We start from the raw sequence: 26815 nt of genomic DNA on the forward strand, positions 1-26815 counted from the left end.
CTAGAGCAGCGTATGATACATAGAATGTAGATCATATGATCTATCAATGTAAGAAAAGATTTAAATATGAACTACATTTAAGAAATTCCTTTAACTAAAGGTTTTGGCCATAAACTAATTTCAAAAGCTACTGTACATTAAATAAAATGTTAACTTTCATGAAAAAGGAAAATCACCTAATGCCTCAAGTACCGGTTTCTTGATTTTAAGGCGTTTGTAGGTATGCATTCAGGGTTAAAAACACACAAAACAAATTTTCTTGATGTGTGCTTTCATAAGAATTTAGAGTCATTTATACCATTTTAAAATAATGAGACACTTCTCTGTTAAGCTTTCATGGTAATTCACCAGAGAGAGTAAATTTTATGACTCAGCTTTTTGTGCTCACTCACATGCCTGAATGGTCCACTGAAATTGCTTGTTATATTTTAAATTCAGGCCTGGAGTAGGATTCTTGTTTCTCTGAGGCTCACAAAGACTAGACTCACAGCTTAGTTCTACAGTGCCTGTTTAGCTGGACTTAAAGCCTACATCAAGTAGTTTACTGTCAAAATAAAAAGCAATCTTCATGGAGCTTAGTAACTTAAGTAGCTTTCCAGAGTTTGGTAAATATTTTGTGTCTACTTTTTATCTCTATTGTCAAGGAAGGGTTCTATAGAGTGGTGAAGTATTATTTTACACATCTAAGAGGTACTATGGATACTACAATCCTTCAGGTTCATGGTTACAACTGAGAAGCACAAAGCCACCTACCATAATTTTCCAAACACACAATTTTCTTAGTCATTCCCAGGTTTGTTTGTTTGTTTGTTTGTTTTTTAAGCATCCTGGAGTTCCATCTTAATCAGGCTGGGGTTTTTTAAAATTCAGGCTCTGAAAATAGCATGGAAAAGGCTTTTAAGTATACCCCACAGACTGAGAGGAAAATGACCCTCCTAAACAAAAGCCATTTCTCTAACTAATGCTTTGCTCACCTTATTTCTTACACACTTGGACTGTCTTCCCTGCTCACCTCCATCCATTCAAATCTTCCACACTTTGTGGTGTGTTCAAAAACCAACTCCTTCCATGACGGCTTCCCGATCTCCTCTATCAGAATTATCCCCCCCGCCCCCCGCTTAGCGTTCCCAAAGTACTTTGTCATAGTCGGTGTTGCTTTTGAATTATTTGAGTATGTCTTTCTGCCCCAGTAACTGGGCCAACATCTTTTTCCTTTCTTTACTGTCTACTAACAGTTATACTCAATAAGGGTTTATTAAACTGAGTGAGGTGAGTAGGGCTATTGACTCATAATATCCCATTCTCTAGTCTTAGAGTAAACTAGGGTAGAGAATCTACAGCAACTCTTGAAAAGTGGGCTAATCATGGTTTGATCAGAATGGCCAGCTATCCAAGATGGTTGAGGTAATGAAAAAGTAATCACAAAAAAGTATGAAGGTATAAAAAGAGCAATTAAAAAAAAATCTATACCTACTGCTGTGTTCTGAGACCAGAAACAAATGGTGCTACAAAATGTCATCTTAAAATAACCAAAAAACTACTTATCCAGTCAATCAGTAAATACTAATACAGTTGTTAGGTAAAGAATATAAAGAGATATAAAGCATGGATCTAGGTTCTGCCCTTAACGACTTCCCAGTTTTAACTGCTGAGAACTAAAATTCTCTACTAAAATTCTCGATTAACCTCATGGAAAGAAAACTGATAATAAAAACCAGTTTATGGGACTTCCCTGGTGGCACAGTGGTTAAGAATCTGCCTGCGGGGCATCCCTGGTGGCGCAGTGGTTGAGAGTCCACGTGCCGATGCAGGGGACACGGGTTCGTGCCCCGGTCCGGGAGGATCCCACATGCTGTGGAGCAACTAAGCCCGTGCGCCACAACTATTGAGTCTGCACTCTAGAGTCCGCGAACCACAACTTCTGAGCCCACATGCCACAACTACTGAAGCCCGCGCACCTAGGGCCCATGCTCCTCAACAAGAGAAGCCACCGCAATGAGAAACCCACGTACCCCAACGAAGAGTAGCCCCCGTTCTCTTTCCCTGCCGCAACTAGGGAAAGCCCGTGAACAGCAACCAAGACCCAACACAGCCATAAATAAATAAATAAATAAAATTTTTTAAAAAAACCAGTTTATGACAAATGCCAAATGAAAGATAAATATAAGATATCCAAGAGTTGTTGAGGGTTGCTGATAAACAGAATTATGGATTAACATAGTAAGGGAAGATTTCAATGAAGAGGTAAGGTCTGAGTTTCACGATGTATAAAATGAGGTGGTTTGAAATAGATGACCTCTGTCTGGGCTTACCTTCCAAATCTGAAATTTTATTGTAGTCTCATCACATAATTATATCAATAATAGTGACTTGATATTAACTAACCACCCCCTGAATAGAGTTTTCTTCTTAATCATTATGAAAGTAACAGCTTTTAAAAAGCTGTCAGTCCTCAAGTAAGCAGTATTATCAAATCATTTAAAATATAAATATCCAAAACTGAATGTGATATATCTCACAAGAAGGTTTGGTATTTTGTAAGAGAACTTGAGTTGGAGGCTTTTTTTCTTTATACCAGTTTCTTGGTGTGGCTTCCAAAATTCAAAACAGGCTTTTAAGTGCACACTTTTTCATACCCAAAAGTTGTATTTGAAATCATTTAAATTATTCTTGTCTCTCTGTGGATAGGAAGTGAATAGTTAACCTGCAAAAGTTCATCACCACTATTAAAGCACTTTTTTCTTTGTTCTTTTTGACTGTCATGGCTTTTGTACCCAGCAGTTACTGATGATCAAATGTATTCTGAAGCTCGGCCAAAGTTTTTTTTTTCCTTTCTTTTTTTTTTAGGGCAACACTCACAACAAAGCAAATATTGGCTTAGTTATGACACTTGTTGTTCTAATACATTAATAGCCTATTGTCTACTGTGGTTGTCTCAACAAGATAATACATTGAAAAACAGCGTTTCCTGACAGGAAGTGAATTCCCACTGTGTGTCACAGGACCCTAGCCAAAAGCTGGGCTCTAAAGGAGAAAAAACAGTCCCTTCTGAGATTGCATACATAACAGACCAGAGTAATGATTAGACTTTTTCTTCCCTCTTGTTTAAAAAGGCTTTCTGCTTCAGCTCGAAAAACCGTCCTATGATAGCAAAATCAGTCAAGTAGACTGTAGTTTGAGCTGAAACTCTAAAATGGTTTCAAATATTTTAGACAAAGTTTGTTCAACATCCTGTAGGCAGCAGTATCCTGCATATTTCTGACTCTAGAGAATTTCCTTAGTCGTAAATGGCACAATGGATAAGGTAACATGACAAAGAAGATATTGGGATGTGTCATAAAGACACAGTGTGACCATTTTCAAGGTTAGTGTCATACAAGCAATTGTTTAAGCCGTTATAATATACGAGGTACAATAACTGCAATGGTAGGCAAAAATTGGGGCTCAAGTAACCCACACATCACAAATGTGTTTATTTCATTTAGAACTTGGTTAGTGAGAAACTGATGTCACTGGCAGATCCACACACAGAAGAGTAACTGACACTGCCCTAACAAGACATTAGTACCCCCCTTTTAAAATACTGAAAATGTACTTTTTTTCCATCTATTTTCACAGACTCAAACTTGGAGAATTTCTCTGCCCAGTTCCACTTACCAGTGGGTATTGGAAACTCCAACAATAGAAGAAGAACAGTTGTCATTTTGCTACATTCCAGTGAGACAGTCTCTGTCATCTAGGTACTCCCACCTTTTAATGCAGTGCTTGCCTCTTAGAAGGTCCTCAATACATTTTGCTAAACTGAACTATGTCAAACAATTGATATGAAAATTAACACAGAATTCTAGCATTATTTGGATAACAAATAATCTCTGGGGTTTTAGGGAAGTGTACTTATTCAAGGTATGTCAAGCCTTCTGCTAAGAAGCTAGGGTCACCAGCATGAAAACACACGGACTCCCCTACCTCCAGGCCAAGAAAATGTCTTTTTATCTCCCTGTTGTAATTATATAAATCAAACGATGAATTCTTATTCCATTTTGCTTTCAGGACAGCTGTCATTTGATGGAATGATAAGAATAAAATTGTGAAGCAGGTAATGTTAAACATCCTACATGTGATGCAGCAAAAATTCCTGCTTCAGTTACTTTATAACTTTGCTGTGTAACTTGATGACTTTGCTGGCAGGATGGTAGCGCACAGTTCACCTCTAAGGCTGCTTCCTCAGCACCAAGTCAGAAAACTTTAGCTATGTCAAGGAACATCAATTTTAGCATTCAGTGAAACAGAGAGATGGATTAGAGGGCTAGAATGTGAAAACAATTTAAACAAGGGGACTGAAGCCAAGTTTCAAAGCCCTCAGGATTAACTCTGAATGGCTGGATTCACTGAAAATTACAAAGATCCATTTTAAAAACAAACATCACTTCAGAATCTTCTCCTCAAGTATTCAAGCTTGATAAAAAGATTTGCTTTTACTTCTGGAATGGATTTTATACTTTTGAAAGTGATTTTTTTAGAAAAGGAGAGTTTATGTAAAATATAGTATAATATTCAACTTCTCTCTCTCCCTCTCTCTTTTTTTTTTTCACATTCTTAAACTTTCAAATAGCTTAGGCCATATGGCAGGTCAAACAAATTACAGACCACACAATATACACAAAAGATGTTTTTAATTTAAATAACAGAAACTTCATACAATTTGGGTTATATAGCTTAAGTCAATATTAAAAAAATACTATGTAACTATTACAGCTGGAAGGGACCTTAAAACTCATCTATTCCAATCTTTCATTTTATACTCAATAGATGGTAAAACTGAGGATCAAGGGGGTTAAGTGACAGGCTCACAATCTCATACTTCAGTTACCAGACTTTGAACCCAATGTTATTTCATTAATCTGCTGAAAAAATGACTCCTAGGGCAGTCTTACCCACTCATGAATGGCTGGGACAGTGGGGCCTACTTTTGGTGTTCTAGCCAGAGGAAGAGAAGCTGGTCAGGGGTTTTTCCACACAGCACTATCACCCCTTTCCAATAGCACCTAGGTTCTGGGTTCTGTCCTAAAATGGAGGTAGGAGAGAAGGCTGATAGCCTAAGTATATCTGATGGGGAGAAAGGGAACAACTTGGAAATAATCCAGATACCTATCAAAAGATGAATGATTAAATAAATTATAGTATACCCATCCATACACTGAAGTACCATACAACCATTAAAAAGAATGAGGCAGATACATAATGGTGTGTGTAGTATAATTTTATTTGTATTTCTAAAAAAGATGTCCACTCATATCCACAGAAATTTTCCAGAAAAATAAAGAAACTCCCCACTGGGGCACAGTGTTCAAAGATTAGGGTAAGAAAGAGACGTTTTGTCATATGCCCTTTAGATTGTTTCATCTTTTTACCATGTGCATTTTTTAAGTTATAAAATTAATACTTTTTAGAAGTACATTAGAGCAGAGAAGGGAACTTCTCTAGAGCCTTGGGAAAACTCTGAGGAAGAAAAAGATGAGGTCTATCAAGGGTAATTTGATACTCTGTATCTAATCTATGTGACACACAGTTTATTTCTCTAGAAAAGACATCCTTACCCTTTTCATGTCACATTAGTTTTCACTAATACAGTGTGCATAAATAAAATTTGTATAGCATACTGAAGTAAAGAGGAGGGGGTTTGGGGGCAGCTATATAATAGGGCTAAGTAAAAAAAACCCACTCCAATTTCTATATATTACATAATTATTACAAGAAAAAAATAAGATAGAGTATTATTAGATATTAGCTATTGACTTTCTACAAAATTTCCAAATAAAAATCTATCTAGAAAATCTTCTAATTTCAGTATTTAACAGCAAACTAGTTGGCAAGCTTTGCTCTGGAGCAACTATAAATGTCTAGGAGTAACTATATTCTCCTAGAGTTCAAAGGGACAGTAGAGGTCATCTAGCTCAGTGGATTGAAACACATTTTTTAAAAATAAATCAGAACAGAAAATATAGCAGTGTTTTTTGCACTGTTAAGAGAAATTTATTTTAGAGATTAAGTAGTGTGTATGTGGTACATGTATTGGGTCGTGATGCAAAATATATTAAAAAAAAAAAGATTGAAAGCCACTTACCCAAGGCTATTCAACTAATAATTGTACACTAAGTATAATAGGCAATGTTTAATAAATGTCTACACAACACCTGTGGCAAGAGCTTCACCTAGTTCCTGTTTGAAAATTTATTTTCTTGTTGGGGACAGCACTTATATTCTAACTCTACTGCTCAGATATTAAACAGTAAATTTCCAAAATTTCTGATATACACAATTTATTTGAAGCAAAGCTTTAGTTTTCATGTCATTTGTAAGAATGATTCCGGGTTAACATCTAAACATTTTTTCTCAAATCTAATACATTCCCTTTAGCATCTCTGGAATAGGCATGAGTCTTTTACCAAGAAAATTAGGGTATTCTAAGCTGGAAAAGGTCTTAGAGAGCTAACCCAAATTCCTAATTTTACAGATGAAGAAACTAGTGTCCAAAGTAAAATCCTCTTAATTTCCAGGCTAGTGCTTTTTTCTATGATATCAGGCTTTTACTTTTATTCTTATGTCCTTGTGATGTTAGAAAATAGCTAAACACATTACTACTACCAAAGAGTAGTAATTCATCCAGAGGAAGCTGAAGCAAGGAAATGCTAGGAAGTTTAAGTCCAGAAAGGATGACACAATGCCACCCCTGCAAGCTTTACAGAAATCTGCCGTTTTCAACCCGCAGCTTTAGATTTCAACTAAGGCAAATGATTCAACTTGCTTGTACTGAATGGATGTGTTTGCCCCACAAGGGGACACAAGGAACATGCAAGAGAGGAAGACAACAGTACAGACATCACAAAGCACAACTTCTCTCCCAACGTGTCCACTTTGGTCAGTGCATAATTAAACACTTCACAGGCATTTAAAACCCAGCTACAAAGAGAACTCCAATATGCGAGAAGAAAGGTTAGACCCCATTTGCAAAGAAATATTGCTGAATGTGGACCTCACTGAATAACAATCAATCTCCTATAGTTCAACTTACCGTTCATGTCACAAACTCTAGAAAGAACACAGAGGCACAGACAAGGCACAGAGCAGAACTTTGGGCTGCAGCCTTCCCCAACTCCTCTGACAAATACCCAACAGCAGGAGGACAAAGCATCATTATGACAGAAATAAAGGCTCTTTAGATGCTGCCTTTTTTTAATTCAATGAACCCACTCTTACACACAGAGTTCATGCCACGATGTCTCGAAATACAGTATTGCCAGATTACGCTATTAATGAGTCCAGTAAATTCAGTGCAATATTTTTAAGCATTTTTATCTTAAATAATTAGCACATTTGAGAGACTACCAGTATTTTCCTTAAACAGTCAATGTCATCCCCCAAACAAGTAAGAACAATTCAGTAAACAGTTCAAGGGGGGTAAAAAGCAAACTAACAGGAAAAAATCTAATTGAGTGATAAAGCCACAGGCTCCTCCCCAAGAAGAATATTGCACATTGCTAGCGGCTGGCACAAAATTAACCATTTATCTTTTCTATGCTTCCCCCTAAGCTGTGAGCTATCGGTATTACAATAGACAACTTTGTACTTACTTATTAAAAAGAATGGAAGCTGCCGCACATATCTTAAGCTGGTTTTTGTGTGGCAATTCTGATGCAATGCTGCCCTAAAAATGAACTTTGTTTTAAACAGTGAGATATCCACACAGTGCGGTTAGAGCAAGGGTGGAGCCCACTCTAGGGGAAACAACACACCCAGGCCGACTTCAGTGAGTGCAAACGGCACGTTAATGTTGCCACAACGTTTCTCAGTGCCTCAGAGTCAAAATTAATTGGGTTAAACCCTCTTCATAGAAATGCCGGGAAAGTTCAGCTTTCCTGCCATGGAATGAAATATAGAGTTCTTTTTCGTGAGGAAAGTAAAGATAAAATGCAAGGTAGATCACGCAGCTCAGCCAACAGAATGTTAGGTGGAAGTGGACTACTGTAAAGGAAGTCCAACCATGCCAACTGCTAAGTTTAGCAACAGCAGCTTCTGCATATTTCAAGGTGTCAGCAACACTGCTCTAGAACTTGACTTTGGCCTAGGTGGCCAAGACAGGGGACCTGAACATTATCAAGCATTGCCTATCCTTCTCTACCAATGCTCTAGTTCTCCTGGCAATACAGAAACAATAAAAGCATTTTCTTATCAACTAATTAGCAAGAATTGCCTTCAAAAATAAGGGATTTGACTGATGCTTTAATATTGAAGTAAACACATAAAAGGGGAAATTATTTTGATGAAAATCATCAATATGAATACTATGCTTTAAAAAATTTGCAATCACCCACTTTTGCAAATAATTCCATAAGTTTTGATTTTTAATTTTTTTCTGATTTATTTCCAAATAAGATATTCAGGAGGATGTATACGTACTGGCTAAAAATCTTTAATAGCGTTTAAAATTTCAGTTATTGAAACTATTATTAAACATCCTATTATTGTTCAAAATGATTTTAATCAATACTACTTTCTGTATGCACGTTCAGAGACGCACCAACAGTTACTTTTAACTGAACTCCTATAACCCATGAAATAAAAAAATAGGTTTCTCAGTAGAATACCCAAGCATGTAAAAAATGAGCTATATAATCATTTACATAGAATTGAAAACAAACAATGAAAATAGCTTTGGGAGAAGACCAGGAAAATATTTTTAATGATACATGTTGTCACATTACCCTCTCCAACTGCTACTCCCTCACACTGGAACAATAAATAAGTCTGGAGTATTGAATATTTCAATATTTTGAGAGATGGCCTAGAACACCCTCTTTCAGGATCCTGCAGGTAGGTGCTGACTGATTTCGTCTGTTGTTGGATTATGAGGTCACTCTTGCCATGGTAAGTTAACCCATTCCAAAATCCTTTCATAGCCCAAGTGCCTGATATAAAAAATTTTTTCATCCATATATATAATTATGAATTGCCTGCTGCCATCCCTTGCTCTTCCCCACCTAACCCCCAAACTGAACAACTCAAAGGTAGCAGTTGGATATTACATTTGAAGACTCCCATCTTGATACTTTCTGGATTTGCACTGCTGGAAATGTCTGTTTTCAAGTCAAACTTCACTTTCACAGCTGCAAAGGAAATGACAAGAGAAGAAAAACACAGCCAATACATATCAGCAATTAATTCCATCCACAACTGCCCAGCTGTTTGTGCATGGAAGAATCAGTCTGTTTCCTTTTGGGGCTTTCACCACTGAAAATTGATACTGCATATTCAGAGACACAAGCTGTTTGTAACATGTCAGGAATGTGCACAAGATCACACAGAGTTGAAGAGACAAAATGAAATCCAGATCTAGTTTTCTTGGGACTTGCCAGTATTATTTCACAGCTAAGAAAGAAAAGAAAAAGAAACCATAAAAACACCTCAATCACAGAGAGAGGAAAATACACACAAAAAAATTATCCTGTCTGAATATCACCCTACCAATAAGGAGGAAAATCTACCAATGACATCAGATTTAGTATCAAGAACAGACACTCTGATTTATTGGCATAGACAAGGTGTGACATTGCTCGGAATCCACATGCCCCTAGTACACTAAATCCAGCCAATACTTTCTGGACTACACAGCTGCTTGCCCAATGTGTAGTTAGTCCTCAAAACAAAATCCTTATAAACGTGAAAGTTGTTGGGAACCAATGCTTTCACCAGTCATGCAGAAAAGCAAGTTTTTCTTGGTTAGTTCAGACATTATTTGGCACCTACAAATACCTGCCCGTTTCAGGGATTCAGGTAAATTTACAGATCCAATCTTCTAGTGTAACAGTCAAGTAATCAAATTTCTCCTTTCCTCTCCCATTCAGTTTTGTGGGTTTTAAATAAAAATACTCTCTACTGAGTGCCAGAGACTCATGTGCAACTCAAGAAATATTCTAACCCCTTCTCTCCCTGCACTCCAACTCCAATTTTATCTCAAAATGTCTGTTTCACTTAAGTCTTGTAAAATGTCATTCTGTTACATTGTACCTTCAAATATACAGTGAGTCAAATAACTTGTGTTTTCAGTATGTAAAATGACTTGTGGTTAATTATTGTCATGAAAAGTTAGAGAAAAGAAAAAGATGCCATTTTTAGAACAAAATAATTCAAAATATATTTAAGCTATTTTACTGTTTTTTTTAAAATATGAAACTAGGTATCCCATGATTGAATTCATTGTTCTAAGCACCTCCCCTCTCCCCTTTTGCTGCACAAGAGTTCATGTACTCCTAATGCCAGTATATTTTCAAGCACAACTTGGATGGCACACTCTATTTGGGCACCACCAGGGGATAGGGCTTAAACAGTGAAAAGAAGAAGAGCTCTCTGCTCCAAGTATGAGAGAGACATTCTGTAATCTTCAGAATGAAGATGCTCTCAAGTGCCAGAACTCAAACCAGCACAATGAGAAGCTGTCTCCAACTAAAGTGCTGTGAAAGCACGAAGTGTGATTTGTTAAAGAAATAGAAGGCATCTCAAACAAGTGGTAGACTGAAAACAAAGCACAAAACCAAAAAAGGGTTTTTTCCTTAACAGACACCATCTGATTGAGGATATATCTGGGGTAGGAAAGGGGAGGAGAAGAAAAGTTTAACCTTTGGCTGATGGTGACACTAACTTATAGAAATATGGTATAACTATTAGTGACTCAAACAGCCACAGAGACGAGCTTTGCTTGGCAAACTTCAGCTCTGTGGGACACAGACTAGTTTGAAATGTCTAAGGGAACCTCCCCACATACAAGGTTAGCTGAGCAAAGAAAAGGTCTCTCTGAGCTGTTGAAATCAGGTCACTTAAACCCATGATAGTCTAACTAGAGCCTTGGGTAGCATTAACAAAGACCATTCAGGAGAGGAGGCTGGAGATACGAAATTGTCAGCTCATATTTAAAGTGATTTTTTTCCCTCAACAATTTATTATGATAATATTTAATACTAATATATATGGATTTACTATTTTATTCTTTAAAAATTTACATATACAGCAAATTTGAAAGAATTTTACAGTAAGCACCATGTATGCACTAGCTAGATTCTATCATTAACACTGTACTATACTTATTTTATCACATATCTCTTCAACTACCCATTCCTCTTTCCATCCGTTAATCTATCTCACCTTTTGTGCATTTAAAGTAAATTACAAGCATTAGTATACTTCCCCCAAATACTTCAGCATACATATCATTACCTAGAGTTCAGTATTTGCTTATCGCTTTTTTCTTTTATGTAAAACATACACACAATGAAATACAGAAAGGTAAGTGTACACTTGTAGAACCCCAACTCCTGTCAAGATATAGAACATTACCTTCTCCCCAGAAAAGTTCTCTCATGCCTCTTCCCAGGCAATCCCCTTCTCCCACATTCCCAGAGGCAATCACTATTTTGATTTTAAAAGTGATTTTAAACAACTCCAAGTAGTAATGCCTTCGCAACCTGTGCATCAGAACATTCTCTACTACATCACATAACTTATACTTGGCTGAACAAAATGATCAGATATGAACCAAACAGATGGAAGGAGCCAAAGAAGAAATCATAAAGTTAAAAGGAAGTGTTGACTCATCTGCTCCAATTACTCAATTTCTTAGGTGAAGAAAACAAAACTTAGAAAGTTTTGGCTGCCTGTACCAGTCATCCAACTACTCAGTAATTTATTGGGTGGGCCTAGTCTAAGGCTCTTAGGCAGCAGCTCTACACTTCATTTTAGGGTGAAGAGACCAAACTTTGAAGATAATGCTGGTTCAGAGGAAGAGCTCAACCACTTACAGGCTATACATCTTAAACAAGTTTTTGTTTTGTTTTTTTTAAACTCCTTTGAGTCTCAGTTTTCTCATCTGCAAAACAAGGAAAATCTTAATTTATAAAGTTTTATGGATTAAAAGAGATAACATTTGTAAAGTGCCCGGCATATTGTAAGTGATCAAAGGAAGGAAACACAGGAAGTGGAGGGAAAATTGACAGTACGAAGCACAGCTCAAGAATATGCACTTTCACATATTGCTTCTAAGTCCTTGTGCTACCTCGACATTTGCTCTCATTTTGCATATATATGCAAAGAAAATAACAGCACTGAGGCAAGACATTTTTCACATCTAAAAAAAAAAAACAAAGGCTACTCCTTTTCTGTTTGCCTTTATGACAGAACTGGAGTGGTGGGGGGAGAGAAGCACAGACTTTTGACTTCATAGTGACTATATGTACCTTATATCCTTACCTGTCTTTGTTTAAACAGCTCCCTTTGCCTGGACTGATCTTCCTTTTATCCATCAAATGAGAAGGTCCAGTTAAAATCTAACGTACTTTCCTGATCTACTCAGAACAAATTTAAAGCTCCTTCATCTGTGTTTCCATAATGCTTTAAATAACAGCATTACAGAACTCCTCATCCCAGCTGGCTGCTTCCATGTGTTTCCCCTACTTGAATGGGAGCGCCTCTATATCCCAAAGCCTAGCACAGAGCTTAGCACACTGAAACCATCCGTAAGTATCAGCTGAATGGATATGCCTGGGTAAATTGGTATTCGGTTATGGTCAAAGTAGCAAAAAACTAAGTCTGAACACTCACCAAAAAAGGAAAGCAAAGTGCCAGAAAAATGGGGGGCAGGGAGATGATCACAGGGCACATTAAAAGGCATGAAATTTAGATAAGATTAAAAGCCAACTGTGTGTAAACTTTCGTGTTCTCAAAGAAGTGACTGCCACTAAGCAGCTGAAGTGCCACGGGAATAATTCAGTGTGCTGTGTGCTTTCTATACTTATCCCATGCACCACCCACGACAACCCTATCAGGCAGTACTATTACGCTCCTTTTATAGACGAGAATACTGAGACTCAGGAGGTTAAGCAAATAATGTCACACAACTAGTGGCAATGGAGATAAAAAGCAGAGCAGCGATGTTTCATTACAAGTCATTTTCATATTAGGCCTATTTCACACATCGCGTGGGGAGGCTCTGCATTAAAGAAGACCCAAACAGCTGAGGGGCAACCAAACAGTACAAGAGATTCGACAGAGGGAGCAAAAGTCAATGGCAGAAAAAAAGGCCTAGCCAAAAAACAAACCAAAGCTGAGGTGATAAGAGGTGTGTGACTTCTACGTAGGAGTTATCTTCACAGAACAGTTCGCCGCCCGGAGTTATGAAACATAAGCCAGAGATGGCCCAGGAACATGTAGGAGTGCGAAAGAGTAGCTCTTACTCTCGGCATGGTTTTTTTTCCCCAAATTAATTGTTCTCAGAAGTGATAATACAACATGGGTAACTCCTTGATAAAAATGCTGACCATGGTGTTCATGCTTCAGAAGATAATGAGAGCCTCGCCAAGTTGATGAAATGAACTCTTGTCTGCAGGCATCTCTGGCTACATTCTGTAGTTTCTCCTTTAGGAATACCTGGTTTTGCCTCCCTTGCAAAGATGGATTTATGAAGGAAAGCTTCCTAGAAGCCTCCACCTTGAAGTTTAAAGCCTCAAGTCCCACAGCCCTCTGGCTTACCTCCAACATAGCACTCATTACACTGGCTCACAACTGGCGGTTCACGGATATAGTTCTCACACGTGCTGTGAGAACCTGCAAGGCAGGGTCCCTTAGGACCTAGCACAGGGCAAGTTCACAAAATATTATGAATGGTAAATGAATAATGTCCTTTGCCTATTTAATATTTGATAGATGGTTATCTGTCAAAAGAGGTAATACAGGATTTAAAGAGGAAGCAATTATAAAAAAGTCACATTATAGAAAAGGTTGGGGATAACTGAGACTTGGTTAATGTTCAAAACAGGTCTTTTTTTCTGGATTGAAAAGAAATGTATTCAACATAACATAAAATGATTGGCGAGTTAAGTCTAATGGAGCTGAGGCTGAAATTCAGTAAAACATTAGGTCTAAAGATTAGGCATGATCCCAATTTAAAACAAAAATTAACCGAACTAGTGAACTTATACTGTATCTGAAGGTTGCCAAACTCCAAGTGGAAAAAAATTTGACTTTGACTCAACTATGGCATAATACTTCCAAAAACAATGCATTTCATTAACCACCTCTTAAAAGATGGCAAAGACTACACGAAAAGAAAAAAAAAAACAAACCACAGAAAAAAGTGAAGAATAAATATTTATGTGTTATTTAAAATTATTCACAAATAATTTTTGCTTTGAGAAAAAGTCCAAAAACAGAACAGAAAACATGCAAAAATAAAATGTAATATGGCCATGCAACATATGAAACATTCATGACACATGCAATTTCTTGTTAAAAGTATTACTTTTGTTTTGATCTGCACCATCTAAGGATATGGGACTATGCAGCCATTTTTTAATTGTTGCTTTTTCTAAATATGAGGAAAAAACTCTGTAGTTGGAAAAATGTGTCATATTTCAAATGACTTACCCAGTAAAAAAAAAAAACATACCAAATTTTTTTTTTTAAATCTTGGGGAATTTAAGTATTCTCTTCCTTCCAGATTCAAGTACTTAGCTTCAAAGACTGCTGATAAGATAGGTAGGAGGCCAAGCTGACAAATCACAGGATATACAAGACCAATAATCTTACTTCTCCAAGATCAAGCTCTGGAGCAGGGGTGTAGGGTCCGTGGCCTGTTGGGAACCCGGCCGCACAGCAGGGGGTGAGCGGTGGGCGAGTGAGCAAAACTTCATCTGCTGTTCCCCATCTCTGGCATTACTGCCTGAAGCATCCCCCTCCCCCAACCCCGCGGTCTGTGGGAAAACTGTCTTCCAGGAAACCAGTCCCTGGTGCCAAAAATGTTGGGGACTGCTGCTCTAGAGCACGTGCTGCCCATCCATGACAAGAACCACATCCCATCCTCTAAAACTAAAACAGCTTTGAGTCCCCAAATCCTATTATAAGCTCTTTCCAAGACAGGGCAAGAGACAGGTTTAGGAATTTTCTCCCCATCTTCACTCCAATTCCTCAATGCCTCAGTGAAAGTATACATGGATGGTTGGTAGATTTGCCAACTTTCTATTTCCTCAGGCAAACTGACAGCATGATAGGAGGTCTAATTAAAATAAAAACAAACACAAAAACAAAAGTAGCCTATAAACACATCTCTTCTTTGCATCTGGAGACACTTCAGTTTACTGCATCATACTTCCTGCCCCCAAATATTACTAAAGTTGGAGAATATCAACTTGTTCTGTGCCAAATCTATACTATACTGATTTTAATCTACTCTGATTTTAGATTTTAAAAAATTATCTTTAAATTCTAATTTGGTTAGTCAATTCATCAACTAATTTCTCTACTTTTCTGCTTAAATTCATTTATTCTTTGAACAACAACTCATTCAACACCTATCATGTGCTACAACTGAGGAGGTGGTACAGTTGGAGAATGCAAGACATGAATGAGACATGATCCCTGATTCTAAAATACTAGCAACTTAGTGGGTTCGGGGAGGAAGAAGGGAGAGACAGTTTCTTACAAATTTATATAGTACACTGTATTATTATAGATGTATTACAAACTCAGAAAGGAGCCAATATGAAAGATTCCTGAGAAGTTACACTGGAGTCTGGTCTTAAAAGGATGAGTGGGTATGAGGGGTGGGGGGCAGACACATATGCAAAGCAGCATACTTAATAAACCTGTCCTTTATCACATGGTTTTACTTTAAATAAAAGTATTACAGATTGCCATTAATACGAAAAGGAAATCAAAATTGTCACCAGTTAACAGCTTAACAGTGGTTCGTATAATTTAAGCTAGGGGAACCCTACAATCTACTAGCAAACCATACAGTTTTGTACCATGTGCTTTTGCTTTCACTCTAATCTTCTGACTTGCGTGCTAAGAAGAGAAACTCAAAAGCCATTTATATCTTTCCTTGGAACAATGCTTGTTCTTCCACTGCACTAACCAATGACTTAGAAATAATTAAGACCAATTATCTTGAAGCCAGTCCAACTGCAATCTGCCATCATGAAAGGAGGCTTAAGAATGCCCCAGGTTAACACAAAGGTCAGTAAACAAAGACTTGGTCAACCTGACACAGATATACCACACCCTATGAGCTCAAAGCCTTAATGGTATCAAGCATAAAGCATGGTTGATTCAATGGGAGGGGCTAGGAAAAAAAAAAGAAAAACACAACTGATCACAAGCATTGTGTTTGTAAGGCACCTAAATGCTCAAGTTCACTGGCCCAGAAAGATGCTGATACATACATACGAGAAAGATTACTTTCGTGGATTGGAAAATTTGGCTAATCTGATGAAAGGTGAAAAGAATGTCATGTTAAATGGCTCAGAACAGACCACCCATTTTGGTCAAGTTACTATTGACGTGAAAATGCCGTAAAGTTAAAATTTAAAATATGTTTCCATATCAAAGTACACATAAGTAACAAATCTCCCATTTTTATGGAGAATATTATGAAGATCATTTACAACGCACACTATATGACAACCTGAGTGAAAAAAATCTAAAACAGAAAAATTAAAGTAGAATGACTTATATTATGTGACTTCCTTATTCTAAAGATTCCTTTGCCAGGTTCTTTTAAATAGTAATCTCCCCTGCATTTAATATATTATATTAGGATACAGCCAATTTTTTAGAGCACATATTTTACATAAAGCAAGCACTATCTGTACTTTATATTCATGAATTCACACATATAATACCTAAGCTCTGACTAAAAAGAAAAAAAAAGACCTCCTGCAAAATGTTTGAACTGAGAGGTTTAATCCTAGTGTAGGAATTTCTCAATGAAACATGTATCTTTGGACAGTGTGTAAGTTAACTTCCTCAAAATATTTAGAGAAAAGGGGAAAAAAAAAAACCTTATGAGAACTGCTCTTGAGCCTTCGAGAAGGGAGGTGACCAGAGCAGTATAAAAACTGGGTGGAAGAGGAAATAGGAGGAGCTAAGACAGTAGATGAAGAGACAACTAAGGAGCCAAGAGATAAGGAGGATCATGTAACTGGCGCAGCAGTCTGAGGCCGGCACACCCACATGGAGTTATGCGCCTTATTTCAAGGGGGTGGAACACTGAGCAAGTGAACGATTTTGGTTTTGTTTAACTGAAAGGTTGAGCAATCCTACAAATGGGAGAAGGAAAAAGGGGTGTTTTTCTAATATAGAAAAAGTTAGGCTATAATAAATGGCTATCATTTTTAAAACTATTAAACGAAAAAGAGAAGTAAATACCTTATATATGAAAATGAAAAATTGAGACCTTTGAGGAAAAACACTATAAAGTCCATGTAAATCCAGGGCCATGTCATTTATTGACTGTCATGATAAAGCTTTTTATCCTGTGGACTACACCATCCTTCAAACAGGATACCGGCAAAGTATTCTGACAAGAATTTGGGGGGCTGTGGATCAGTGTAGTTTTTCTTCAATCCAACTTTTGATTTGGCAGCTTATAGAAACAATTCTCAATGGCTGAGTTTTAAAAACTTACTCCAAGATCAGCAGGACTGTGACTCCAGTGGGCTATTTCCAAGTTGCCAAGTCATTAATCTAAAACAGCTCTCGAGTCCTTTAAACTGATTCCTGCTGGTCCAATATAATAAATGACATGATGTTTTAAATAAAAAGGGGAGAGGGAGGGGAAAAAGAAGGTCCAAACAGTACCTTTGGAGTTGCTGTTAAGTTAAAAAAAAAAACAAAAAACAAACAAAAAAAACACTGGAAGTGGGAAGCAATAAGATAATACACATTTACTACTATATTTTTCAATCATGTGGCTAGAAATTACAGAAGGGATTTTGGATAGGCCTTCTACAAGAAGCAAATTACTTTCTGCAATTTAAAGTTTTACAGCTATTTATTACACTTGCTACACTTTCAGAAATGAAAGCTGAAAACAACCCCCCCATAAGAGATAGTTCAAGCTTTTTGCAGATGATTTACTACATTAATCACACCTCTTCATTCATCTAGGCATTAATGAATACCTTCCTACAGGAATTGGAAAAGGGATACTGTATAGTCAAGTGTTTGCCTTTGTCAGGACACAAAAGATGTACCTGATAAACCAATTAAGCCATCAGTGCACCTAGACCAGTGTTTTTAGTACAGTCAGAACAGAGCAACAAGCTGCAGCTTTAGCATTCTGACTCATTGGTTTAACAACAAAAATTTGTAGATAGGGCTCAAAGAAGCAAACCTCTCTCAATATAAACTCATTACATAGATCATACCACTCTTAAGAAATACTCATGGAAATACTCTTTTATTTCAGTAATTTCAAAAAAACTAGACATTTAATTATATCACAAAGCAATATAAACAGCTTAAAACTTATGAAAGAATTCCTAATCGTAGTCAATCAATTTACCAGGGTAAATTGGATCAAAAGGAAAAAGTAGAAGTTGCCTAGTCTTCTGAAAATGGTGTTATGAAGAAAAAACTGCTAAATTAGAAATCAGGTTTTCTTCAAGTCACAACTTACAGGGGTAGACAGAAAGAGAGTTCTTTCCAGAAAGTAGGGAGTTGTTATTAGACCTCCCTGCCACCACCTTCCCCTCAAAAGTCAGAATCCTGAAGGGTAATATCCTCAGTTAAAAGGTAGACAAAAAAAAAAAAAAAAAAATCTGTCCACAAACAGAGGGAATTTAACACACACACACACACACACACACACACACACACACACACACACACACAACCACCAAAAAGCCTTATCTGTCTTCTCCAGAGCACTGAGTGAGAGAAGAAAAACCTCTCTTGAGAATCTGTAACAACAGGTCTATCATCCCAAGAACTCGGGATTTGAATTTACACACCATCATGGTCCACAAAGCCCCACACCAAGAGAATAACCTGAAGTGGTCTTACACCCTCACCAGACACCTGGCGAAAAGGAAACAGACATATTTGGAGAAAGGTGCTCTCAAAAGTGGGCCACCTAAGGATTCCCACAGATAAAATCCTGCCAAGTTCAAAATTCAGAATTACAAAGCACATGCGTAAACAAACCACATTAAACAAAAGTCAGCAGAAACAACAGAATAGAATTTGACACCTCCCCCATGCCCAGAACTGCAGACAATAGAATACTGAGATATAGACTGTAAAACGAGTATTTTTACCATGTTCAAAATCCTTAAAGATGGAATTAGAAGCATGAGAAAGAAACAAGATGTTATAAAGACCAGTAGATTTGAAAAACCACTGAATAATTGAAAAAAACATAATGAATGGAATAAACAGTAGACTAGATCCAAGTGGAAAGAGAATAAGCTGGAATACAGATTTGAAAAAACTAGCCAGACTGAAGCACAGAGAGACAGAATATGTAAAAGAGAGGCTAAGAAACAGAAAATAAAGAAGTCCAACGTACTGGAATTCCTAAAGAGGAAATAGGACAGAGGTCATGTTCGAGGAGATCATACCTGGAAGTTTTCCACAGCTATCCAGAGACAAATCGTCTGTAAAGGACTGACAATTAGATTTGCTGTAGACGTCAAAAGAAAAAATAAATATATGTCGTGAGACAGAAATAATATTTACAAAGCGCTGAGAGAAGATAACTTGTCAGTCTAGAGCTGCATATTGAACAAAACTATCAAGAGTAATAAAATAGAACACTGTCACACTAAAGTGTGAGATAAGCTCATTAAAGGAACTTTCAAAGGATTAATCTCAGAAAGAAATTAAAACTGGAAGGAAGAGCTGAGATGGAAGAAGGAGTGAGGGAAGAAACTGGTAAGCAAGTGAGTAATTTCAAAAATGTTATATAAAACAATTCCCACAACAAATGTTGGGGGTTAAAAACAAGAAAGAACTAAAACTCCATCACATAAGATTGGAATGGAGAATAAGAGTTAAACTGTTTTTTAAGATCCTTATATTGGTCAGAAGGGAAGAGGGAGCTATTACCTTTGTCTAGAATATTTTCAAAACCACTAAAATCAGTACTAATAGAACATGACACCCTAATTCTGCCTATTAGTAAAAGATCTGAACAGGCACGTCACAAAAGAGAGTATCTGAATGACCAATAAATACATAAAGAAGTGCCCAACATCATTAGTCATCAGGGAAATACAAATTAGAATCATAATGAGATACTGCTATCTACCAATAAGGTTAAAATGAAAACAAACACAACAGGCTGTTAATACCAAGTATTGGCAAGGATGTGGAGCATCTGGGACTCCTGAACACTACAAGTCCTTGTGCAATTAGTGCAAATATTTTAGAAAATTGTTTGGCATTATCTACAAAAGCTGCACACACACCTGCCCTGTAATCCAGCCACTCCTCTCCCAGGAACAGATTCAACAGAAAAACATACATATGAACACCAAAAACAACACAAAAATGTTCATGGCAGAATTGTTTTTAATAGCTAAAAACTGGAAGCAATCTGAATGGCCATCAACAAAATGGGTAGATTATTATATGTTCATGTAATGGAATACACACAATGAGAATGAACTATTGTTACATGCAACAACATGGGGGAAAAAATGTTGAGCAAAAGAAGCCAGATACAAAAGAGTAGACAGTGAGTGATTCCACTTATACAAAACGCAGAAGCAAGCAACGCTAAGCTATGGTACGTCAGGATTACAGCTACCTTGCAGGGAGGAGAAAACGCCTGAGAAGGCATATCAGGGTGTTCCTGGTGTTCCGTTTCTTGATCTAGGTGAGGTTACACAGGGTTCACTCTGTGTATATTCACCAAGCTGTAGTACCTTATGATTTCTGCATTTTTCTATGTTATGTTTAACTTATACCTGAAAAAATTAAAACAATTTAAAAGAGAGAAAAGCCTCCTCTCTGTAGCAAAAAAAGCATGTACAAATATTGAATCATTATGCTGTACACATAAAACTAACATACTGTTGTATGTCAATTATACCTCAATAAAATAAATATATATATATATTTTAAAAAAGCAAACAGTTAATCCTTCATTAATCCAGTCTATTTGTTATGGTAGATCTCCATACAAATGGGTATTCCTTATTTCTCTACAAGCACCTGGATTTCATCTGTGTATTACAGCAACTATGTGCACTACAGGAAGTTTACTCTGTGTGAAGTATAGCACCAATTTGCTTCACTCCTTAAAAAAATACTTCTTGAAGATGCTCTCATTCTGTGTTCCCAAAGGAAGGCTTAACTCCAGTCAATTCTCTCACGTAGACTTCTCCAAGGCCAACTAGCAGTAAGAGAAAAAGAAGACAATCCTTTTCTGCCATGTCCTACTCCAATAAAAGTGAGTGTCACTGAATAAGTCAATCCATTAGCCCCTACCACCAGTCCACTACCTACACTGTCAGGAGGCCATCAGCCTTACCTGTGTCTACTTTGGCTGTAGTTTGGGGCTCTGCTGGATGAGCCTAACCATCTGGAACACTGTGGCTTCATCCTTCTAAATCAAAAAGCTCAACTGGCTTCTTTTCATCTTTCATATGATATAGTGGGTGTTTGGAGAAATAGCCATTAACATAAAGAGAGAGACAGCTGCATTTTGTTCTAGCAGAGAACTCATGCTCCAAAAATGTAAAATACAGCTGAAGGGACCTTTAAGGTCATCTAGTCCAATTCTCTCTTTTCACCTGAGGGAATTCAGGGCCCTAAGGCTGCTACCTAAGGTCACACAGAGTACTCATCTCCTGACTTCAGGCCAGTACTCTTTCCACTCTTACCACAAAAGTTAAAGTTGCTATTAAGGAAAGAATGCTCAAATTGGAATCCTCTTTCTTATGCAACTTGTTGATTGTCATTCTGCTGAATCATCAATGAACCATTCCATCCCCAATGAGATGAGATACTGAAAAACATTTCCAAGCTATCTGTTTAATGTCAAAAAATGAATTTGCACTGTTGAGAGCAATTTATCAGTGTAACAGACATTAGAATATAAATCCCAAAGAAGGAAGGAGCTCTGGGTAATTAGTATTGTTCCAGTGGCAATCAAAGATTTTTAGGATGGTAAGATGAAAGGTGTAATATCCTGAGGTTGTTCTGAAGCTTTAAGAGAGAATAAAGTGGTAGAATGGTTACAATACGGAGCAAGTACTTAGTTCTTTGTAAAGGAATTGTCTGGTTTATAAAAGAAATAGAACTGCTTCAATAATAGCAGGAAAACTTCCAAATGTTCTTGGGACCTTCTTTAAAAAATTTATTCAGAAGGGGTTTCTCCTTATCATTCAGTCTTTGCAGCACACATATTCCATATTTAATTCACTCTCTGCCTCTAACCCAGTATTTTACTAATGTTCACATTCTAATCTGGGCATATATCCAACCCCTTGCTCCATGCAACACTGGAATAAACTTTAATATATTAGGAAATCAGAAAAATGAACAGGAGGGAAAGCAAATATATTTTCACACAAAGTACAGGATACAGCTGTGATCTGTCAAGCTTATGGGACTATCTCCTTAGCTAACAGCAAAGGTATAGGACTCTCCTTAGCTGAACAGGAAGTAGCAATCTACAAAGTATAAATGTTCCCAAGCCCCAATTCTATTCCCTTCCCTTCACATATTCAGCACACACTCACCCTTTGACCAGGCCTGTGTTGAACACACCCATTCAAATAGCCTTGATGAAGTGCCAGTAGTCTATGGATGACAAGTATTTTTGAGAGTCCACAAGAATAACCTTTAACTATGACGTCCCCAAATAAAAAACCTATGTTGGTTGTACTCTTCTGAGGAAAGAGGTTGTAGTAAGAATGACAAAACCAGCCTTGGCTCTTAAGAAATTCATATTTGTATGAATGATCTTTAGTTTCCCATTTCTGAAAGTTGTTTCCATGGCATCAAAATATAACTAAAAAAAATAGAATTTCCTTTCATATCCTTTGCAGGACACTATGAAAGCTCACAAACAAGACACCTAACCCAGGCCCAGGGCAACAGAGGTGGAAAGGGAGCGTTTCATAGTGGAGCTAACATGTGATTATAAAATATAAAATTTTTATGAGACTTGTAAATTATATATATTTGATTTATAAATTATAATTTAAAAGGATAAGAGTTAGCCAAGCAAAGAAGCAGTGAGAGAGTGTTCTAGGCACTAGCAGCAGCATGAGCAAAAGCATCGGTGTATCTGGGACCAATGATAATTTAGCAGTAGTACAGCAGATCCTTCCTATAGCTCCAATTCATGTTTTTTTAATTAATTTTTATTGGCGTATAGTTGCTTTACAATGTTGTTAGTTTCTACCGTACAGCAAAATGAATTAGCCATACATATACATATATCCCCTCCCTTTTGGACTTCCTCCCCATTCAGGTCACCACAGTGCCATTAAGTAGAGTTCCCTGTGCTATACAGTCTGTTCTCATTAGTTATCTATTTTATACATAGCTGCACTTTAGAATGGGTTTGATACTGAAAAAGTCAGTTAGCTGGATACTTGGATGCTGATTAGAGGTGCTCAGGTGAATCAACAGGAGATCATATTCCAAATGGTAATTCTGCATACATAAATAAGAGAGGCTCCAAACAAAGGAAATAGAGATATGCTCAAATGCGTGTGCTTAGAGAAGGGAGGAAGCGGTGAGCATTTTAACCAAGAAAACACTATAAAATTACTTTCAAAAGAATACCCCCTTTACTTGCTTGATTTTCCCAGCTTACCTTTTAAATCAATAGGAGGAGAGCACACCAGTGTTGCCACAATCCTTACAAAGTGTTATCACCATGGGTCTGACACACAAAAATAGAGCTCACTCTCAAACAGGAAGTCACCATCTTGTCAATTAGATGGTACACATTAGAAATGAAAAGATCAGCTGTATGGAAAAAGCAATAAAAAAAAACATGTGGAATGGAGAGAAGGAACTCTTTCTGAGATTTTGCTCTCTGCCACCACAGGCTCCACAATTTATGAACAGCTGGGAAATTTCCTTTTCACAGGAAAAGGATGACTTCTTAGTTCACATTAAAGTGGAAATGACAAAAACTGACTGTATCACACGGAAAAAAAGGTGTTTCCTGAAGAAAGGAGACAGAGTTATTAAAACACACACATGCACACACACACAAAAAGCAAAATACACGAATACAGCAAGCAGAAAAAAATCTTTTTCAAGAGATAAAGGAGAAAACAACTAAACCAAGGAAATGTTTCACATGGTAGGAGTTAGCCTTAGTGGGATAATCATTTGCCCCAGTGGGTTATCTCAAGTGCAAACAGGCTTAAGGGGAATGATAAGAACATATTTGCACTTTATATTCATGCAGGGATTTTTATATATATTAAAAAAAATAAATGTCTAGTTTCAGTTTTTCTTCCACACACACAAAATGGATCCATGTTTCATCACTAACTTATCACAACTTCTTATATTTCAGATTATTTCAAAGAATTGATGCTTGAATGATTTGTTCTTTAAATAAATTACACTAATTCTTAAGCACATTCTTTCATTCAGCAAAAAGTATTCTCTGAGTGCCTACCCTGCACTACATACCAGTTTACATATTTGAGACACAGTGGAGTACAAGCTTCCTGCCCTCTCTGAACTTGAACTACTCACAACTGTGAAGGATATATTTTACAATTTTATTTTAAAATTGTACTGAATAGTAGCAGTGATTTTAAAACTTTACTGCCAAACAGAATCACATGAGGAGTTTTTAAAAATCCCAGGCTGCATCCCATTCCATTTAAATCAGAATCTTGGGGGTGAGACCCAAACATCAGTATTTATTTAAGCTTCCTAGATGACTTCAAAGAATACTCATATTTGCGTACCGGTGAATTAGCACATTGGTTCTCACTGAAGAAGTGAAGATAAAAATAAAGAATCCCTAGAAATAGATTCCTCTGTGTTCTTCTCCCAATCCTACCAACCCAAAGTAAGAAGATTCATTGGGCGTACAGGACAGTTTTCTTAGTGGGGAGGTGAGATCTACTTGCTATCCACATCAGCAACTCCCCCACCCCTCACCCTAGTCAAAATATAATTCCTGCAGGGGGGGCTACCAAGCTTGCCGTTTCTGCCTTCTGCTAGGACATCTGGGATAAGCGGGGACAAAAGAGTCATCTTGGAATATGCTGACACACATGAAGCATATAGGGGTGCTTCTATAGTATGATAATCATAGCATAAGAATTTAATTGTTTAAAAAATTCTGCTTATTGGATAACTTTCTTAAATCTTAGGATCAAAAAGTCACACTGAGGTTCAAATTAGAAAGAAGGGGTTAGGCACCATTAACTCAAGTATATGTTTGAAAAAACAAAATAATCCAAAATCAAGATGTTTTGGTTCTCAATGGGAAGAATACAGGTAAAATCATTAGGAAATGCCCAAATCCAAAGGTAGGTATTATTAATAATGTTGTGGAACTAAAGGGAACAAAAGCCAAAAGACAGACAAAATTAAAGTCCTTTATAAAGCAAAATATAGTCCCTTTAATTTTCATATTTCTATATAAGTTTATTTAAAAAGCAATTTAAATTAACTAGTAAGAGCAAAATGGAACTAAATTTTTCACCATGAAAGGTCATTCCCTGCACTTAAATATTTCATAAAAGCTGATTTATAAAATTCTAAAGAGTTCCCATTCTAGACCTGCACAGATCTTTCTAGAGAATATACTTGATGATATCTTAAAAGTTGCATCTAGAAAGTCTGTCATTACCTAGTTTACAAGCCCTTGTGCTCCTCCAGTCCACTATATCCATCAGACTTTACAGCCAAATCCTTCAGGCATGTCACTGATCCCTTCCTGGTTGTTTTCATTTCACATGTGAGTCACAAGCATTTCTCAATATTTATACCGTGTGCTGTAATATCCACCATACTCAGTTTTTAGTATACATCTTTTCTCTTCGAAGTAATATTCTAAATGCTTTAAGCATGTCCCATTAGTATGTCCCAAGAATGTACTTGGTAATAGTCCATGATTTAAAAATAACTATTGGAAAAGTAACATCATACAGACACCACAAAAATCACCATTTTTAAGATGGTAAAACCATTAATTATAGTATATTGCCTGTTAACCAAACAATACATTTAATCTCTTCTGACATGTTTATGTACAAAGTTCAACCCATGTTACAAAGAATACATTCCAAGTTGAAGACATCTTTCTTTCATCTATGAGTAGAGAGATAAAGAAATCTAGCGCAAAAAACAAAGACACCTCTTGGTTAAGTAAAAATGCTTTCCCACATCTTTTCAAAGGAAGGAGAAGTTTCCAGAGCAAGCTATTAGGGAAAATTACTGGCAATTATTTTTGGATACATAACAACAATGTAATACACAGAGAAAAGTTAGTTGTCACATAATAACCAATTAGAAAAGTGATGGGTGGGATGGGGTGGTGAAGGGGAGAGCTAGGGGTGTGAGGGAAGAAAATGCAAGTCTCACAGATTTCTTAAGAGTCTGTGTCACTGAGTGTCTACCCTCACCCCACCTCTTATCAACAAAGGCATCAAAGGATTTTGCAACCAAAGGAACTCTTGAGGAAATCATTGGAAATAACCTATTAACCACTGTTAATAACCTAGTGTTTCCTTATAACAATGACCACAGGAATCCAAACAACTTTCTAATAAAGACATGGGTCTGGAAAGAACCAAAATAATCTAATTATAATTCTATCTTCCCATTACTATCGCCACTGTCCAAACAGTCCTTTTGGAAGCTGAAGAAAACCAATCAAAAGAAATTCTCCATTTGTTCTAGATACATGATGAGGGTACCTCTGAGGAAGGTGAGCTATAAACTAACTTCATCAAGTTTCACTTGGGAGGGGTTGGAGGGTTGGATTTTAAAT

The 26815-nt window shown here is 37.0% G+C and overlaps 1 protein-coding gene across 18 annotated transcripts in view; it reads right to left on the reverse strand.

Annotated features, from left to right (window-relative positions):
* Positions 1 to 26815, reverse strand: part of ADD3 (adducin 3) — a 126581-nt gene that overhangs the window by 48470 nt on the left and 51296 nt on the right. For 2 of the 18 annotated variants that reach the window (XM_067024715.1, XM_067024707.1), the window contains exon 1: positions 754 to 873. The exons of 12 other annotated variants lie outside the window; for them this stretch is intronic. The gene's annotated coding sequence lies outside the window, so the exon portion shown is untranslated. Of the gene's footprint in view, positions 1 to 753; positions 874 to 7072; positions 7171 to 7631; positions 7801 to 26815 lie in introns of those variants that run through there. 4 more of the 18 variants (XM_067024710.1, XM_059052564.2, XM_067024713.1 and 1 more) reach the window with 4 other exon arrangements.

Source organism: Kogia breviceps, chromosome 2, assembly GCF_026419965.1.
Source record: "Kogia breviceps isolate mKogBre1 chromosome 2, mKogBre1 haplotype 1, whole genome shotgun sequence".
In the NCBI taxonomy this organism is placed as follows: Eukaryota; Metazoa; Chordata; class Mammalia; order Artiodactyla; family Physeteridae; genus Kogia; species Kogia breviceps.